This window comes from Eutrigla gurnardus, assembly GCF_963514095.1.
Source record: "Eutrigla gurnardus genome assembly, chromosome: 12".
Lineage (NCBI taxonomy): Eukaryota > Metazoa > Chordata > Actinopteri > Perciformes > Triglidae > Eutrigla > Eutrigla gurnardus.
In genome coordinates this window covers 6,394,011-6,413,229 of record NC_139926.1, presented here as the reverse complement: position 1 = coordinate 6,413,229, position 19,219 = coordinate 6,394,011, and the positions used below count along the sequence as shown (strand labels likewise).

General features: G+C 41.3%; 2 protein-coding genes across 2 annotated transcripts in view; both read left to right on the top strand.

Annotated features, from left to right (window-relative positions):
- The window catches only part of lmln (leishmanolysin-like (metallopeptidase M8 family)), a 429,410-nt gene that overhangs the window by 409,754 nt on the left and 437 nt on the right, over positions 1–19,219 (top strand). The window lies entirely within an intron of this gene.
- wars2 (tryptophanyl tRNA synthetase 2, mitochondrial) overlaps positions 10,639–19,219 on the top strand; it is a 36,826-nt gene continuing 28,245 nt past the window's right edge. The window contains exon 1 of the mRNA XM_084022819.1: positions 10,639–10,739. The gene's annotated coding sequence lies outside the window, so the exon portion shown is untranslated. The remainder of the gene's footprint in view (positions 10,740–19,219) is intronic.

Sequence of the window (19,219 nt, the reverse complement as noted above, 5' to 3'; positions counted from 1 at the left end):
TAATGTCACACACACGTATGTATCCTCTGCCTCCAAAAAACCTGCAGCATTCAGACTGAGCAAGTGCTTTTGCTGTGACTTTTATTTAGTGTTACTGAGCTGTGATCAGTCCAGGAGGAGGGACACCCTCATCATGACAGGAAGCATCAGGCATATGGGACATGTGGCAGTAATTATGAGAGACATTTACGACGGCACGGGTGTGAGATCCAAACTACGAGTCATTTGTTTACATCACTTACGAAGATCACTAAGATCAAAAGCACAAAATACATATATTCTTCAGCAGCCTGCAGATATTTTGAGGTTATACAAGGAGAGTTTTGGCTCCAAATGAACCCAGTCTGCAATTTTTATTAATTCATATTTGATAGGCACAATGAAAAACAACATAGCAACCACCTATAGCAACGTTTTCTAGCATCGCTACAGCGTGACATCAATGTTACTTTTAGTTTCACATCGCTCGCAAACACTGTTCTCCTGGGTGAAAGTCCAGTGTTTGTTCGATTATCCAAAACAGCTCCAACTGCCTTCAGAAGACTTTTTCACTTTATTCAACTCCCAAGCAATTAAACTCAATTACCCGTGGTTAATGAACAAAACTAAACAAAAAACGCTACAGATCTACATAGTTTAGGCAACAAAAGTACTTGGTTAGGTTTAGTAAAAACATCATGCTTTGGCTTAAAATCACTATGAAGTTGAAAAGAAAAACCCAACAAAAGTACTTGTTAACAGAGGACACTAGCAGCAGTCTCGTGTCATGTCCACCACCCAGACCTCGACCTTACACACACATCTGCGGACTGATTGAAACTGTGTGGAAATGTCATTTCTGTGTTATCATACCACGTTCTTCAGTAACAGTTGTACAATACACTACATCACTTGTCAAGAGCGAAACGTCTCTCTGGTCTGTGTCAAAACAGTGGGAGTAAATAGCATTCATTATTGAAACTATTTGGACTATTTCTAATGACGCTCTGCATTTTATTCAGAGTAAGTGGTGTCTGAAATGAGACACTGCTTTTATTGCTGTGAATACTGCAAATGCTGTAATCAACTTTGACTCCCTCTGACTTTGAGGGCCAAAAAAAGCTTCTCGACTCTGAACTCCCCGACAGCTGTCAGCAGAGGTTTGTGTGGCGTTTAAGACTCACACATGAACGTGTTAAAGATTAGCAGGGTGCAGGCTGCTCACATAAAAACACAAGTGCAGGTTACAAACATAGGTGTAAGTACAATTAATAAAGTCTCCATTCCTCCAGCTCTGTTTTATAGCTTACCAGCACTGACACATGTGCTCACGCTGGAGTCAAACTGTGTGTGTGTGTGTGTGTGTGTGTGTGTGTGTGTGTGTGTGTGTGTGTGTGTGTGTGTGTGTGTGTGTGTGTGTGTGTGTGTGTGTGTGTGTGTGTGTGTGTGTACTTAATTAAATAAAACAACTTTTACCGACCCCAAACCGGATAAGCGGTAGACAATGAGATGAGATGAGAACTTTTATCTGAACTTTATTACTGACAAGTGAAGCTGAGGATGTGTCCATTTGCCCCCCCTCCTGTCCTGTCAACACTACAACAAGCAATGAGACAAGGTGCTGAAACAGATGGTCTCCCTGAGGGTCTCCCTGACCCCCCCCCCCCCCCCCCCCAACACACACACACACACAGTTGAATCTGATTGACAGGATACTGAGACGACAGAGATGAAAGAATAAAGAGAATCCACGTTGAGGATGTTGAGGTGATAGATTCATTTAAAAGATTCATTTGAAGTTGCAGTTTGTACGATTTAGTTTAATGTCAAACCTCTCATCTCTTGGAATGCACAATCTACGTCACCAACACCACGATGCCGGTATAAAGCACTCTTCCAGAACAAGGGAAAGAGTATTAAAAGAGATTAAAATCACAGAAACGTGTCTATGTTCCCCTCAGCCCTGTCAGTACCTACAATACCATCATTTAAATATGTCTCCTGCCATAGAAATACATGAAATGGAAGTAGATTGGACGTCCCCATTGAAATGAAACCTGGTAGGCTATGGGACGTGCAGCAGGACGGATGGGAGGGGCTGATTCAAACCGCCAAGAACATCAGTGATATTGGTGACGAGAGGTGCCTGCAAAAATCAGCTGCCGTACCAGCAGACTTCCTCAGGCTGCGAGACTCCTAAATTCATCTCCTTCACATTATAATATAGTATTTGGGGTTTTGTGTTTATTTTTCTGATGTAGCAAATTTTACAATGACAATACATTTAAACCTTGAAATGATGGATCTGACAAGCAAGTTAGCTAGCTAACTAACTAGCAGACAAGTGGCTAGATAGCCAGCTCACTCATTCCATCATGCTTTAATGCTACACTGGTAGGAGAAAATTAGCTGAGCAGCAACAGTTCAGACACTTCACTAAACTGTCATGGAATCAGAAAAGTCTTGATTATATTTTATCTTATTTATTTTGACTTCATATGATTGACTTTAAAGCCGTGGATGTCCTTTTCTTTACACACCTCTTTTGTGTTTATCAGTGCCATTGTGGTTTCATGAAAATCAGAACAAATGGTGTCTGTAACATGCTAGACAACATATATTTCTCTTTCTTAAAACCAGGCCATCAGCGTTTGAAACAGTGGATGATAGAAAATAAGAATAGAAGCAGTAGATCTGCAGCATTTCTGCGTGATGTTATACTTGAAGAAGAGCAGGAGGACAAACAGAGTCCGTCCATCTTTGTTGCTGTCAGGTGACCTCTGACATGTCAGTGACATCACATCAGCAGCTCTTACACACATACACTATATTGCCAAAAGTATTGACTCATCCGTCCAAATAATTGAAATCAGGTGTCCGATCACTTCCATGGCCACAGGTGTATAAAAGCAAGCACCTAGGCATGCAGACTGTTTCTACAAACATTTGTGAAAGAATGGGTCACTCTCAGGAGTTCAGTGAGTTCCAGCGTGGTACTGTGATAGGATGCCATCTGTGCAGTCGGGAAATGTCCTCACTCCTAAATATTCCAGTCAGTCAGTGGTATTAAAACAAAGTGGAAGCGATTGGGAACGACAGCAACTCAGCCAAGAAGTGGTAGACCACGTAAAATGACGGAGCACCTCCAAACCTCATGTGGCCTTCAGATTAGCTCAAGAACAGTGTAGAGAGCTTCATGGAATGGGTTTCCATGGCGATCAGCTGCATCCAAGCCATACATCAGCAAGTGCAATACAAAGCGCCACTGGACTCTAGAGCAGTGGAGACGTTCTCTGGAGTGACTAATCATGCTTCTCCATCAACGAGTCTGGGTTTGGTGGTTGCCAGGACAACGGTACTTGTCTGACTGCATTGTGCCACGTGTAAAGTTGGGTGGAGGGGGGATTATGGTGTAGGGTAGTTTTTCAGGAGCTGGGCTTGGCCCCTTAGTTCCAGTGAAAGGAACTCTGAATGCTTCAGCATTAGAGCTTAGTTCGGGCCCAGAAAATCAAGCCCGACCCGACCCGAGCCCGTGCGCGTTCTGTCCGAACCCGGACCAGCCCAACACATTAACTGTAATTAAGAGCCCGAGCCTGATTTCAACCCGATAATTATTTTTAATGCATGAGGCTGTTGTATGTGCATATCCGTGGGAAGTGGGGATGCGGCTGCACCACTACTCAGTCACAAAAATATACAAATAATTGTATAGGCTATGTTAGTGCCGCGATTAGGATATGACTGGACAAAGAGTATAATTAGAGTGGAGACTGAGAGCCAGGCCTTCCAGTCCAACATCAGTGTGTGATCTCACAAATACACTTCTGGAAGAATGGTCAAAAAGTCCCATAAACACACTCCTAAACCTTGTGGAAAGCCTTCCAGAAGAGTTGAAGCTGTTTTAGCTGCAAAGGGTGGACCAACGTCATATTAAACCCTATGGATTAAGAATGGGACGTCACTTAAGTTCATATGCAAGTCAAGGCAGGTGAGTGAATACTTTTGGCAATATAGTGTATCTCACTCAGTCTTTGGAGCACCAATCAGATGCCTCGTGAAAAGGTGGTCAGAATCAGCTTTTAGAAACTAGTGGAAAGTTCACATTCAGTCTCGAGTCCTGGTGATCATGTTTGCAAAGTCTCCTGCTGGATGAACCTAAAGAGACCATCAGGGGCCACCTGGTGGAAAAACACAATCCATGTTGAGTCTCGACATTCTCGTGAAGCATTTATGAATACGTTTGCAGAACGTTGTGTCGTTTTACGTGCAAAAATAACCATAATGTCATAACCAGACACACACAGTACAACTCAGTTTAAGTAGTACCTAGAGATTAGAGCTATGTATGAATAATAATAATAATAATAATAATAATAATAATAATAATAATAATAATAATAATAATAATAATAATAATAATAAAGTTAATTAAGTTAATAATGAACACAAAGGACAAAACTATAAATTAAACATTTGTAAGACACAGACAAACAGTTCAAAAGATAAAACAAAAAAATATGATAAAATTAATATGAAATGATGCTTATATATTGAATTAGGGTTAACTCCATTTTTGTTTATCTATTATTATTTAAAAAACTATTTATTTAACCAGGAATAATCCCTTTAATCAGTTCATGTTGTCTGTTTTCTGTATGTCACAAACGTAGTGCCCAGGTTGATGTCTATTATTTGTTGTTTTATCAAATCAATAGTTCTAAAATGTAACATTTTCAATCATATAACGGAAGAAAAGAAAATCTAAAATTCAGAAGACAGAGAATGTCGCCATTTCTGCTTTATAAGTGATTTTCGAAATTGTTGATGCATTTTTGTCATTTTGTCATCATTTCAGCCCAACATGAACACATCGTCAGTGCTGGTTAATGTCATTTTAATAATAACTGATGGGGGATAAATTGTCGAGCAAGTCAATTGAGAAATCTCTTTTGGATGAAATAATCCCACTGATGAAGGAAGCAGAGACATGAAGAGGGGAAACGCTGCAGGACGTGTACATTTCTATACAGGCGAATGCATTGACATGACAAACACACACTGTGTCTCACATGCACAGTCACACAGATTAGTAATGAAATCCAGACCCTCCTCTGGGGACGCAAGCGTTGCTTTACACAAGATACTTTGGTGAATGTTTATTATGCTTGCCGAGGCTTCCCTCTGAGAACAGCAGGCCGGTGAGGGAGTGACGCTGCAGGCTGTGTGCGGTCGGCCCGACCATCCAGTCTCTGACACGCCCTCGGCACCGCACACTTTATTATTCCTGTTCAATCCGTCCAGCCATCCACTCGTTTGTCTGCAAATCTGCCTGCTTGTCCGTCCGTCCAGCCTGCTGTTTGTTCTTTGGTTTGCCCGACTGTACGTCCCAGTGTCTGATTCATCCATCAGACGTTTGTCTGTCTTCCTCAGCCAACACGTCCTCTGTTTACCAAGGTGTCTGTCATTCTGCTAGCTGTCCATCCATCCATCCGTCCGTCCACTTGGGTGGTGGACGTCCTGTGGACTCCGAATGCCTGCAGTGTCAGAGGGGAGATCCTGTCTTTCAGCATCAGGATCCCGAGTCCAGAACACACACACACACACACACGTTTGGCCCCTCACTCAGCAGCCCCCCCACCTTCCCATCATGCATTGCCTGGCTGTATTATGACAGGTGGAGTGTCGGTCGCCACCAGCCGGACTTTCTCACACACATGCTAACTCTGCAGCACAGTTAGCATGTGTGTGTGAAAGTCAGACTAATGTGTGTATATTCATTCTGTATGAATAGATATACTTTGTGTATTCAAGTGTCTGTGGATGTGTATATCCTTACATGTGTTACTCATAATAATGCAAAACGTTATAAAGCACAGATACAAAGTGATTGACCGAACACATTTAAAACACAAGGAGAATGAATTGAGCCAGAAACTAAACGCATGACAACAAAGCAGAGCCAAGCAGGGGAACATGTCATAACACAAATAAAATCACAGAAAAAGAATTGCAAACAAATGTTTTTTTTTTAAATGATTTAAAAGCAGCCTGGTCTCAAACATTTCCCACACAAAAGGAACACAAGGAAACTACATGGTGAATGACATTCAAGGGAAACATACTTTGTCGTGGAATACAAGGTTTGCTCTTGATGTATCATTAATTAGTCTGAATCGAGCCCACGTAGGGAGGAGGCCAGTGGTGGATGGGTCCAAAAACACCAGGAGACTAGTGTCCCGTGTGGACCTACTTCTTTTGTTGTGTTTTTGGTTTTGCTCGCTAACCACATGTTTTAAACCTTTTAAAATTGCAGCCATTTAGTCTGGAAAACAAATATGTTTCCCTGAGTGGTTTCTTTACATTAATATTAAAAATCCTAATCCATTCTGCATGCAATTTCAAAGCAGGACATGTTGTATCAATAAAACCTATCAAGTCCTTATGACAAATACAGACTCATGACATGAAGCAATAGGACCTTCAAATATTCAAAATGCACATCATGTGTTCTGGAAACAAGTACTGGGCCATTTTCATCAGGCTGTTACGTTAAACGAGCTGCAAAAAAAAAAATCACAATTAAAGTTGCTATGAGGAACTTTCATTTTGTGTTGGTATTGGCGGCCCCTGTGGACAAAAGTGGTAGTGTTTCCGAGCACCAGACTCCCTTTGGAAAACAGCTCATTTTACTTCAGCAGGGTCTGACAGACTGCCCTGCTCAGTCCTGGTTCTGGTTCTCCTGTGTCTCCCTTCCCTCCAGTGGGCCCAGTGATACAGCATGGTCCTCCAGCATGGGGGTGTCTGGGTAGACCCCCACCAGGGACCGGACCTGGGCCCGGGGACTGGTGGAGCAGCGAGGAGAACCTCCGCTGAGGTGGAGCTCTCCACCTCCCACTGGAGCTCCGACCGCTAGCCACAGAGAAGCTGGATCTGGGTGTGTCTATGGTGGGATTGAGGCTGCCGGACCCTGCTGCGGTCTGAGCTGGAGGGGTTTCTGGTGAAGCTGGTGAATGACTACAGAAACAGCCAATCTTCTCTCTGATGGCCTCGTTCACTGTCATAGAGGCTTCAGTATTAAACTAAGACGTTTCATAAGCAGTTAAAAGGTCCTCACTGGAACTTTAAGTACAAGTCCTGCTTTAAACTTCATAGTGAAGTGAAAGAACAAAAGTACTTTAGAAAGTAAAAGTACTCATTATACAGAATTATATACAGTATGATATCATTGAATTGTAATTATTGATGCATTAATGGGTTTGCTTTAATGTTGAAGCTGTAGGTGGAGCTAATTTAAACACTTTGTCATACCAGGTAGCTAATGAATGACCTCCTGGGATCATTAAAGTTCCATCCTTATGTATACAATTATTACATGATAATTTATTTGCTGATTATATTTTTGCAAAGGAACCAAATTTAGATAAATGCAGTGGAGGAAAATGTACAAAATGTAATACAATGTATAAAGTAGCATAACATGGAAATACAAGTACTGAAAAGTGGTACATTAGTACCTTCACACCAGTGAGAGTAGGACGAGGCAGAGGAAGAGGTAGAAGACAGTGGAGACAATTATCAAGGAGGAGGTGAGAACAGGGTGCTAGATGTGGAGGTCGGTGGAGGAGGAGGGGCAGTAGCAGGAGGTGCAGACAGCCTGATGAGGATGAAAAATGAATCTCGCTGATGGTGAAAGGAGAACGGATTTGTGATGAAAGCACAAAGTCTTCACTCGTCACCTGGACGGCCTCTCGCTCCTCTCTGGAGATCCCACTGCTGAGTTTCTGTTTCTTCTTCTTCTGCTTCAAAACTGAGTGAGGGACAGTTTTTAAAGTCCCACTGAAACAGAGACTGGGATAAATCTCACCATATTTCACTTCCTGAACAAAACAAACATGTACGGCAATCAGTTTACAACACGACATCATGCTGCAGAAATTGACATTATTAATAAAAACGTATGACTCAAAGACTGGATCATAAAGAGAATATCCCCTAACTTAAAGGCAGCACTTTCAAAGTTGCTTTTCTGATTTGGGTTCTTTCTGCAAACTGGAGATAAAAAAAAAAGCCAGCAGATTTTTTATTTTTCTATTTATTCAAAACCGTGTGTGTGTATTTGAAACTTTCGAATATTGGTGCTATTATTAGAAGAAATTATAGAAGAAAAAAAACATTATTTATATATATATATGTGTGTGTGTGTGTGTGTGTGTGTGTGTGTATTCACTGTTGAATATAAAGTTGGAATATTTTGTCCTCTGTTTATTCCTATTTAAATGCATCAGTAATCACTGACCAGGTGCAATGATTACATTATGTGTCCCAATAGCCCAGGACAAATGTTATGCATGAATACATTTCACCTGGGCTATTGGGACACCTATTTTTTCATATATACATGATTTGAAACATTGACTTGAAAATGACCATTTGTATATTTTCCTCCCACGTGTTACCTTGACTTCTTGAAGAAAACGTTGTTTTTCTCGCATGCCTCCACGGTCTCATTTATCCAGCTCACTCCCAAACACTAAACACTTCCATGAGACGGCGATGTTGAAAATATTTTTAATGGTGAGGTTGTGTGAGATTTTGTCAAAAAGGATGTTTTGATGCAACTCTGACTTCCATGACCTTCATTCATCAAGGATTTACTTTTTTACTGTGGCAGCATGCAAATTAAAAAAAGAAGTCGTAATTTCACAGCCATTTGCTGAATGATGAAAAGGTTATTTGGATGTATTATTGTATTTTTTACATTTAGATTAAAATTGAATTAAAATTGTATTGTAAAAATAAAATAACATAGCTATAGTGTTTGACATTTTGGTCCAAGCTTTAATCCAAAGTGCCTTCCAACACCTTATTGTTGTATTATTGGTAACCTCTGCCATTAACAGGAGTGTCCAGCGACACACACACACACACACACACACACACACACACACACACACACCCACACACACACACACACACACAGAAATAAATAAATAAATAAATAAAACACACTCCTTTTGTTTTAAGGAGAGGAATTTCTCTTCAACTACGAAGGTGAAAGGAGGAGGCAGGCGAAAAAAAGAAGAGCAGGACGACCAACCTCTACTGGGTGGCCAGGAAACAGGAGCTGAAGGCTCACACACACACACACACACACACACACACAAACACACCCATCTCCCAGCAGTGGGTCTCTGCTCCACCAACCAGATCTCCCATCACCCAGGCGTGAGAGAGCGTACCGGCTCAGGTCTCTACCATGTGAAACACCAAAGAGCTTGGCCTCAGCGCCTCGGGAAATAATAATGAATATGGAATGATAGTCTGTATTTTGTGCTGCAAATGCAACCAGATGCAAAAAGGTGGAAAGGGAAAAAAATCAGGAGCAGATGTTTGAGAAACAAGAGGTCTGCGTGCCCTGCAAACATATTGTAACCCTACCCAGCGCGTAGCATAATCACTTATAGTATGTGTATCGCCACTTTGTAATGAGGTATAGTATGGAATAGTTCTGCAGCTGCCTCCCTGGGAAAGTTCACTTGGCCTAGACACAACACCAGCCAATTAACATAGAGACGTCAGACAAGGAAGAAACCGCACATGTCTGACACATTTCTGTAGCCTCCCGTACACACGGGCGAGCATGTAATTACACATCTTCCTCCTCCGTTGGCCGCACAGGGCTCAGACGTGCACACCCACGTGCACACCCACGTGCACACCGACGTGCAGGCAGCTGGTCTACAGTTCAGTTAGAGGAGGTCACTGCCTTTTCACTTGGCTAGACTAGATTTTATCCTCTTTTTTGTCCCTTATGTCACATGGCACAGCTTACAAACTGATGTATTTCAATGCAATTATTTTTTGTGTCTTTCTCTGTCATTCAGAGCGACGTCTTGAGTATGAAGTTAACCCCGCCCCCAGGCCTCGGTCCATTCGGTCGTTCTCGGTGTCATTCCGATGAACAGAAGAAGGGATGTAAAATAAATAAGGGCCATTCAAGTGTACGAGGACGTTGATTTACCTCATATAAAACACCGGCCTCGTGATTGTACGTGTTTGACCCATTTGTCTCCACCATTGTTTTTGTGCTGAGATCAGGAGAAACTTGGCTTGGCTGTAAGCCGATTCCTGCGGGCGTAGAAGTACTCAGGTATTTTACCCAAGTAGAAGTAGAAATACCACAGTCTCACAATACTCTGTTAAAAGTAAATGTCCTGAAATTGAATATGTTGCTTTATGCAAAATGTACTTAAAATACAAAAAGTAAAAGTATTGATGCAGAACGGCTCCTCTCTCTGTGTTATATTCTTATTGAATAATAGTAATAATACTAACAAATACATTTTAATACTGTAGTTTGTCAATGTGGCACCACTTTGATAATAAACGTATGTATTTATTTATTTAAAGTCCGTACTATAATCTTAGCAGTTATTGCCATGTATCCTTTTAATAAAGTAAATGTTTAGGAATGCTTTTGTTACATATTACTGTTGGATATAGTAAAAATATAATTTTGTTTTTATTTCCTTCCAATAACAACACAACAGCGGCAAAAAAAAAGCATAATATTTTGTACACAGCAATGACCGGCTGAACCGCAGCTCTCGCGTATGTCCTTTCAAAGCCACCGTAGTGTGATGTCACAATCCAAGATGGCGCTCCCCTTGCGGACCTCAACGAAACATCTCTTCCGATTTATTCACAAGTTTCTTCGTCCTCAAAGACTCCGCAGCTCCGAGACCGCTACGGGACATCAGGTAGGAGGAAGCACGTCGTTACGGGAGACGGTCTGAGGCTCGTCTGCGGCTCGGGACGCAGTGAAGCGTTACCGACAGTGTGTGTGTGTGTGTGTGTGTGTGTGTGTGTGTGTGTGTGTGTGTGTGTGTGTGTGTGTGTGTGTGTGTGTGTGTGTGTGTCTGTCTGTCTGTCTGTCTGTCTGTCTGTCTGTCTGTCTGTCTGTGTGTCTGTGTGTGTGTGTGTGTGTGTGTTGATCTATCTATCTATCTATCTATCTATCTATCTATCTATCTATCTATCTATCTATCTATCTATCTACACTCTTAAAACTGCTGGGTTAAAACTAACCCAAATTGGGTGAAATTGCTAACTCAGCGCTGGGTCCAAAAGGGACCGAGCCAATGCTGGGTTATTTATACCCAGCATTGGGTTGAGTGAGGATTTGACCCAGCACGCTGGGTCAAGATTTTGACCCAACAAGGGGTTAAAACTACTCATGCTGATGAGTAAAAGCTACCAAGAAATGGGTTACGAGGTTATCAGTATAGCTGTGGTTAAAAATAATACTAATTTTATTACCAACATTTTCTAAGAATGTTACATTTAATGTACTTCAACTTCAGTAGATTGTAATTTGATATAAATTACTATTAAATGAGGAAACAACAAAATACTCTTCCAAACATTCTTTTATTGGTAAAATATAATTTAACACACACAACAGTGTAAAGCAGTATATTAGAAATATTAACATAATAAAGACCTATATACATATATTTTTACATCCAAACATTTTACTTTAACTTGATAGGGCAACACTCTGAGATCTGGGACAGTGGCTAAAACTGCACAACTAAGACTAAAAACAAACATTATATCATAAAAACTTTAACTAACCCTATAACCCTCACTTAAAGACACCAGAACCCTATCATTCTAGCATTGCATTGCATTGAGTTGTGCTCTCATGAGCTTCACAACGTTTGATACATCGCCTGGTATTTCAAATACAACTGATTGAATGAATTCCCAAACCTGAGTGCATGCTTTTGGGTAGATTGGTAGATCAAAAACATAGTATGCCTTGAAGCATACATCAACCGCTCCGAGAAGTGATGGCTGCTCCAAAGCGGTCCCATTTAAGACCACAACAGCTTGGGAACACTCACGCTCCTCCCCCAGCATCAGAACATGTGGATAATCTGTCGGTGCCCTTGAAAGGTACTCCACCATGTTAGTTCCAGGCTGAGAAAAAAACACAAAACAAAATTGATACAAGTTATTACAACAGGTTTAGCTATATTTAATGTGTTTCAGTGTCCTCAAAGTGCCTTTTGTACAAGAGCCATAATATGGCTGTTGGAAAATCTGAAATACTGTACAAATGTACTGGACTGAGTTCTGTAGATGCAGGTTTCCAGGATGTGTCTTATATGCCTTCTGTGCAATACATGTACAGTATATACTCTTTATAATGGCATTCTATATATTTTTTAACCTAATCATTTATGAATTCACCATTTCTAAGCCATTGCAACTTATTTTTATTCTGATGTACTATATAGTGTACAATCTTAATAAGAGAGAGAAAGAATGAGAGAGAGAGAGGAAGGGAGATATACACTACTTCTGGAGTGTCACAAATTGAAAGAAATATAAAACCGTGACAGACAACATGACCCCAAAACTCTATATGGATTGCACCAAGGATTTGTGAACCATTCCACCCCTACCCTTAACTCACCGGCTGGACATCAATGAAGGCTGTTCAACTCTCCAAGCTGCTGGGCCGGAACACTCTCCTCCCAACTTTGTATGGTGCAGCTGGGAGGAGGACGGGGAGCAGCAGCAAGGCGATATCCCCTTCTTTGTCTGTTAAATTAAAATATCAATAAAATGTTACATAAAACATTCAAACTCAAACAAGTTAGATTTTGAATATTTATTCACTGGATCCATAGGGGTCCATTCAAACTATAGCAGATGACAAAATAGGTGTTATAGAATGCTACAGATGGCAAAAAGATGATTATGAAGGTGTAAATGATTTCCTATGGAAAGTTAGGATGAATGGACAAAATATATGGCCATATGTTAATAACTCTGCCAATGACAAAATCAGTAAATTAAAAAATCTGATTACCTGCCATCTGTAAATCTCGATTGGTGTCAGCAGGCTTCTCCTTCTTAGCCATGCGAATTATGTTCTGTGAGAACACAGGATTCCAGTTTTCAGTCAGTTTGACAGAAGCCTCCGGATGCAAGAGGGAGAAATCTTGAGAAATCTACGTACAAGAGAAAACATAGACAGATGTTAAATAAACTATCATCGATTGTTTACAATTTCTTCTGAGGAGGAAACCTCACCATGCCTGGAGTGTCCACTAAGCGAGGAAACTCATCAATGATCTGAGGAATTGGCACCGTGCCATTTGAACGGATCCACTGTGCCCTATGGATGGCAGTGTCATGCATGTACTGGACAACCTGGGATTGGGGCCAGATGTTATTTTTTAGCCACTCTGTCATCTGGATGGCACGCTCTCCAGTTATCGGTGATTCTGCAATATGTGACAAATTAGAGAATTCTAAGGACCTGCAAGACGGACTCAACTTTGTGAAAGTGTTTGTTGCAAACTGGACAATGTGTCGCATTTCACATGTATTACAGATAAGGACATGACCCCTTCTGTACCTGGCACAATGGTCTGGGTTTCTTTTTGAGGCACCTCTGCTGAATTCTTCTGCTTGCCACATCGGAGCCTTTTCCGTACATTGCGGAGGCGCTCCTCCAAAAACCCTGTTGCTGGTTTATGATTCCTCCCAGGCGTGAACCATGCATCCTTAAGATTACAAAGTTAGAAAAACAAGTATTAACATCACATATGGGAATAGCAACAAAAAAGAAATGAAGATCGACTGACAGCTACATGCTTGTGCTGCAAAATAGTCTTAAACAAGCATTGTTTGAGCTGAGACAGAGAAGGTGAGGTGAATATTTTTTGATGGTGAATATTTAGTTCCTTAGTTAGGTATTGCTTTATTTAGTGTTGTAAGGAACTTTACTCACAAAGCCTGTGCCCATAGAGTCTCTCAGACATGGAAACTGATCCACTATTGCAGACGCCAACATTGTCTTCGTACCTGAGGTTGGACTAAATGACAAAATTAATTTTATCATCATTTGTTGACACTGTCAAACAATCAACAATTATACAGCTGAATATTCTGTGTGACAAACACTTACTTTTCACCGAAGCGTTCCATCAGGTGCGATACAAGAATTCGGACCACGCTGACACCCAACTTGAGCACACTGGAAAAATGTTGATGTAGAGTATACATTATGCATTACCCTCAGGTGGCTGAAAAATTGTCTAACATCCTTGCCTGTAGACCTTTTACACTTGAAGCACACAAAACCCATTATGTTGAGACCTGTGACTCAAGGCGTACCTCTAGCAACTTTTTTTAAGTTATGCTGAAACTTAAGTCGTGGCCCAACAAGGGGGATGAGGGAGGCCAAGCTGTTGTCATCCAGCAGACTGAAGGACTCTTTGTCTATCTGTTGAGCTGCAAGACACAACATGACATACACTGAAATGTGTAGAAATTTAGCCATACTACTTTCAGAATCTGTATTCCTTTGATACTGAACAAAAGACTGAGGTGAGGTGTTCAGGTGTTGTACCTTCAAAAGTTGGGATCAACTCGGCCAGGTTCCACTCGTGAAGCTTTTCTTTGACAAACTCATCCATCTTTCAAAAATGAAAACAAACATTTTTAGTGCCACATATAAATAAGTATAAATAAGAATATGTAAAACACCAAACAAAAGCTCTATGTACACAGTAAACATACCATAAGTAACAAATCATTGCCTTTATTATAATAATAACATGCAAGCTCTGGTCTGAGGGTACTGTGAGGAAAACTACCAAGAGGACTTTCAGTGAGAGGAAGAAGTGAGAAGTTACTGCAACGTGCGACAAGAAATAGTTAAAGTCATACAGACCAATGAGCCCAAATATAATTTTGAGGTGAAGTGAGCTAATACTATGGTTTGTAAGTAATAACTACGACACAACTATTTGGCTACCACATTAAGCTTTCAAACGCAGATATTGTAACCTAATGCATTAGTTTTTCTTGCCATTTTCTACTCACCTCATGCACTTGTCTGAAGCTGGAAAAGTAGTTGCTGTGTCCAATGGCGATCAGCCTCATCCCTTCAGCCCGCCAATCCAATCTTCAACCCAACCTGCTGGGTCAAAATAATTAACCCAACCTTGGGTAAAAGTAACCCAATCTGCTCAAAACCCACAGCTACCCATCAAGTGGGTTAGGAAAACAACCCAGCATTTTTAAGAATCTATCTATCTATCTATCTATCTATCTATCTATCTATCTATCTATCTATCTATCTATCTATCTATCTATCTATCTATCTGTGATGACGTGCAGTTAATATTAGTGGTGTATTAATAATCAACTGACTCAGTGAAGATAACTAACTGCTGAAGATGAGTTTAATCATTTCTGTACAGTTTTGTACCCAGAAAACAGTGAACGGACGGCGTCTCTTTGCTGTTTTCTGTTCTGCACCTGAACCAGACAAGGCTTTGGTCGGATGTGAACACTGTTCACCTTTGTTGCTTTTTATTCTGTGGAAGCAGAGTCTGGATTTCTGGCACCATCTCATTTTCTTCTGAGGTGCATGGAGAAGGGGAAAGGGCTGAAGGGGACACCGCTCCAGCGACATTTGCCGTATCGAGGGAGTGCACGAACCAGCCCTAAAACCTGGAAATGAGTCAGCATTTTTTCACTTCCCTCGTGTTGAAGTCAATGTGTTTTTGGTTAGATGTCTGAAATAAGGTCTGTGGTTAACACAGGCTTAAGAGATTTTAAGGTTTTGTGTGACAATATAAGATGTGCCACTTAATACCACTCTGGTGAATTCAGAGGCTTTTTCACGTTTTAAAAAAGATGGCTGCCCACACATGCCTCATGGTTTATACCCACGCTCATGTGACCCTGGTGTTGTTTGTTTAGTTTCACTTCTGCCAAAGGCATTTATGCTTTTAACATCATAAGCGTGTTTGTGAAAATGATCTTGCTGAAGAAATTGTGTAAATGACATGAACGTGTGCTTGTCTTAGAGCTTCTTTATAATAATCCAATAATCCAAAATCCAATGGGAGAATCCCAGGGTTAAGGTTAAGTAATTAGTAGGGTTGTCCCGATCACGTTTTTTTGCTCCCGATCCGATCCCGATCGTTTGAGTTTGAGTAACTGCCGATCCCGATATTTCCCGATCCGATCACTGTTTTTTTCTCCCGATACAATTCCGATCATTCCCGATAATATTTCCCGATCATATACATTTTGGCAATGCATTAAGAAAAAAAAAGAATAATACTCAATTAAATTGTCCCAACTTTCTTTTTTATTGTCCAACATGGGCATCTTTTCACTGCTTTGGATCAAAACAATAAAGCTTATCAGCACTGTGCCATAAAATATATAAACAATAAACATGCAAACTAAAACAGTGCAGAATAGTGCAATAACAAAAATAAATCTTCAAAAGAGGTAGTTTACCTTCTTACTAGGTTTAAAAGTTGAATGACATTCACTCAAAAACTCACAATCACAAACAATAAGAATAAAAAAATTTGGCTTAGCCTTAGTGCAGCAGCTTAATGCAACATGAACAAATATAAATTTCACAGTTCAAACATGAGAAGTAAACATGGGATATAAAATCGCAAGGCACTTTTTTAAATCAAGGGGCGGTTTCTAACTCTTCTTAGTTACTATTCGTCTCCATTCTCACTCTCACTCTCAACCTCATATTCAGGCAAAATAAAGTGGAGATTTTTCTTTAGGAAAATCAGCATCTCTACTCTGTCAGCTGAGAGCCGGTTCCTTTTTTCATCAAGGACATTGGAAACAGCACTAAAGAGTCTCTCACTGTCCACTGAGGTGCAGGGGGCACAGATAAACTTGGCTGCAACATCAGCCAGTGGGGGGAACCTTGAAGCATTCTGTTTCCAGTATTGCAGAGGATTGCTTTTCCTATTGCTGGTTTGCTCCAAGAGATAGGTCTGTACCTGGACTTCAGCTGATGTACTCACAGACCGGGCCTCTAGTGGATTCTCCTCCAAGATCTGGTCCAAGATGCTGCCCAGGCTGCTGCTTCCTTCTTGGCGTTTCTTCTTGCTCGTAGGCTCTGCTACTGCTGCCTCTGGTTCTTCACTAGCAGTGGCTGCTCTCTCCTCCATCTTCGTTACCTCCTGGATGAGCTTATCCTTGGCAATGCTCAGGTTGTCAGACTGGGTGAAGTATCTAAAAATAGATGAATGTAACAATTACCACAACTAGTCAACTAATGAGCTGAGCACAACAGTCAGACAAATTTCCTTACATCTATAACAAAAATTTAACCATTAACACCACAACAGACCTACATTTAACCTAATAGGAATTGTCTTCTTGAATAATGAATTATTGCATTCAGTAGTACAGTCGTTTACAGTACTTGCCTGTCTTTGTATCTTAGATCCACCAGAGTGGCGATGCTGTACAGTGGCTCCTCCTCTATACCAGCAAAGCGGGTCTCCACTGCGTTCAGGAGCGTGCTCTTCATTGTTTTGACCCCCTGGTCAGTGGTGTTCTCCTGAGACAGCAGACATCTGAGGGCTGTTTGAATGAATGAAATGAATGGATGGTTTAAGTAAAATAATTAATTATATTAATTTAATATAATTAATTATTTTACTTAAACCATCCATCCATTTATTTGATTAAAATAAAAATGTTCAGGGAGTGCAACTAATAATTATAATAAATACAAAATAACCTGTTATTGCCGGGATGACATCAGCTGCAGATGCAGTGGCCATGCTCACATCTTTTGTGAGTTCTTCAAATGGAACCAACACCTCAGCTGTCTTCTCCATCAGGGTCCACTGGGCGGCTGTCAGTGTGGCTGGGAGGTTATAGGAACCTGCATAAACCAACAGTGCCCGCTTTTGCTCCAGGATGCTCTGCAACATATAGAGGCTGCTGTTCCATCTCACTTGCACATCCTGCTGTAGACGCTTGACGTCCATCTTCAGCTCACGCTGGATATCTTCCAGACGGGAGTAGGCCAACGGGGAATGTTTGAAATGGCCAATAATCTTTCTCGCGGTGGCCAGAGTGTCCACGACGCTGCGCTGAGACAGTAGACCCTCGTGCACTGCAAGCTGGAGTGTGTGCGAGACAGCCCACACTCTTTACCTCCATATCAGCCATGGCTTTCTTCATATTCCGCGCGTTGTCCCGCACAATCACATGGACCCTTGACTTATCTATCCCCCAACTGTTAAGCATCCCCTCGATCGCCTCTCCAATACGTTCTGCCGTGTGAGACCCTCTGAAATCCTGAGTGTGCAAGGTCACACGTTGTAAATTAAAAATGGGGTCGATCCACTGTGCGGTGAAGCTAAGGAGTGACATTGGACACACAGAAGAACTCCATATATCTGTGGTAAATCCAAAGGCAGGTACGTCTTTTAACTTGTCTTGCATGTGGTCGCGTAGCCTTTTCTGAGTAGCAGGCAGAGCTTTCTTTGTAAAATGGTGACGAGAAGGCAACACATAACGTGGCTCCAAGATCTCCATGAGCCGGCGAAACCCCACGTTCGCTATCACAGAGAGCGGCTGGTCATCCAACGCGATGAATTCAGCTATCGCGGCTGTTATGGTTTTGGCCCTTTCACTGTTCGCCGACAGCTTTTCCTTCTTTTTAAAAGTCTCTTTAAGCGTCGGTTGTCTCAGTGCAGCCGTTGCCTCTGTTGCTGCGACGTACTGACTGTATGTCTCTTTATGTTTGCTCTTCAGGTGGCGAATAAGGTTTGTTGTGTTGAATGACGACCTGTTCGTTCCTCCACGCGGAATGTCCGCCTTGCAGACATCACATCTGGCTGTTGGGCTACCTTCGCCTTCAAGTTTAAAATGTTTCCAAACTTCGGACATCGTCCCCGTTCGTCTGCGCGCACTGCTTCTTGTTGTTAGCTTTCTGCTATTAGCCACGCTTCATCCCCTCCTCTTAAAGTTACACGAACGTCACGTGTTTTAGGCCCACGTCACTGTCGTGCGACAAGTTTTCCTCGGTGCAACCACATATATATTATATTTGATAAAGAAATATGTCGCGATAATTTTTTTTGCCGATTCCGATATTTTGAAAATGACGCGATCGGGCCCGCGATCGATCGGGACATCTCTAGTAATTAGACATACGATTTTTCCGCCAAAATCATTTTGATTCACTATATTATCCTGATAATCATCAAAATATAAAACTCTTGAATCGCACTTAAACATATGGGATCACTTTACATTATTTAAGAAACAAATTATTGCTTCACAGCTGAATAATAATAATAATTTATATGACTTGTATAGCGCTTTTTTGAATACTCGAAGAAGCTTTACATGAGATGCAGATGCT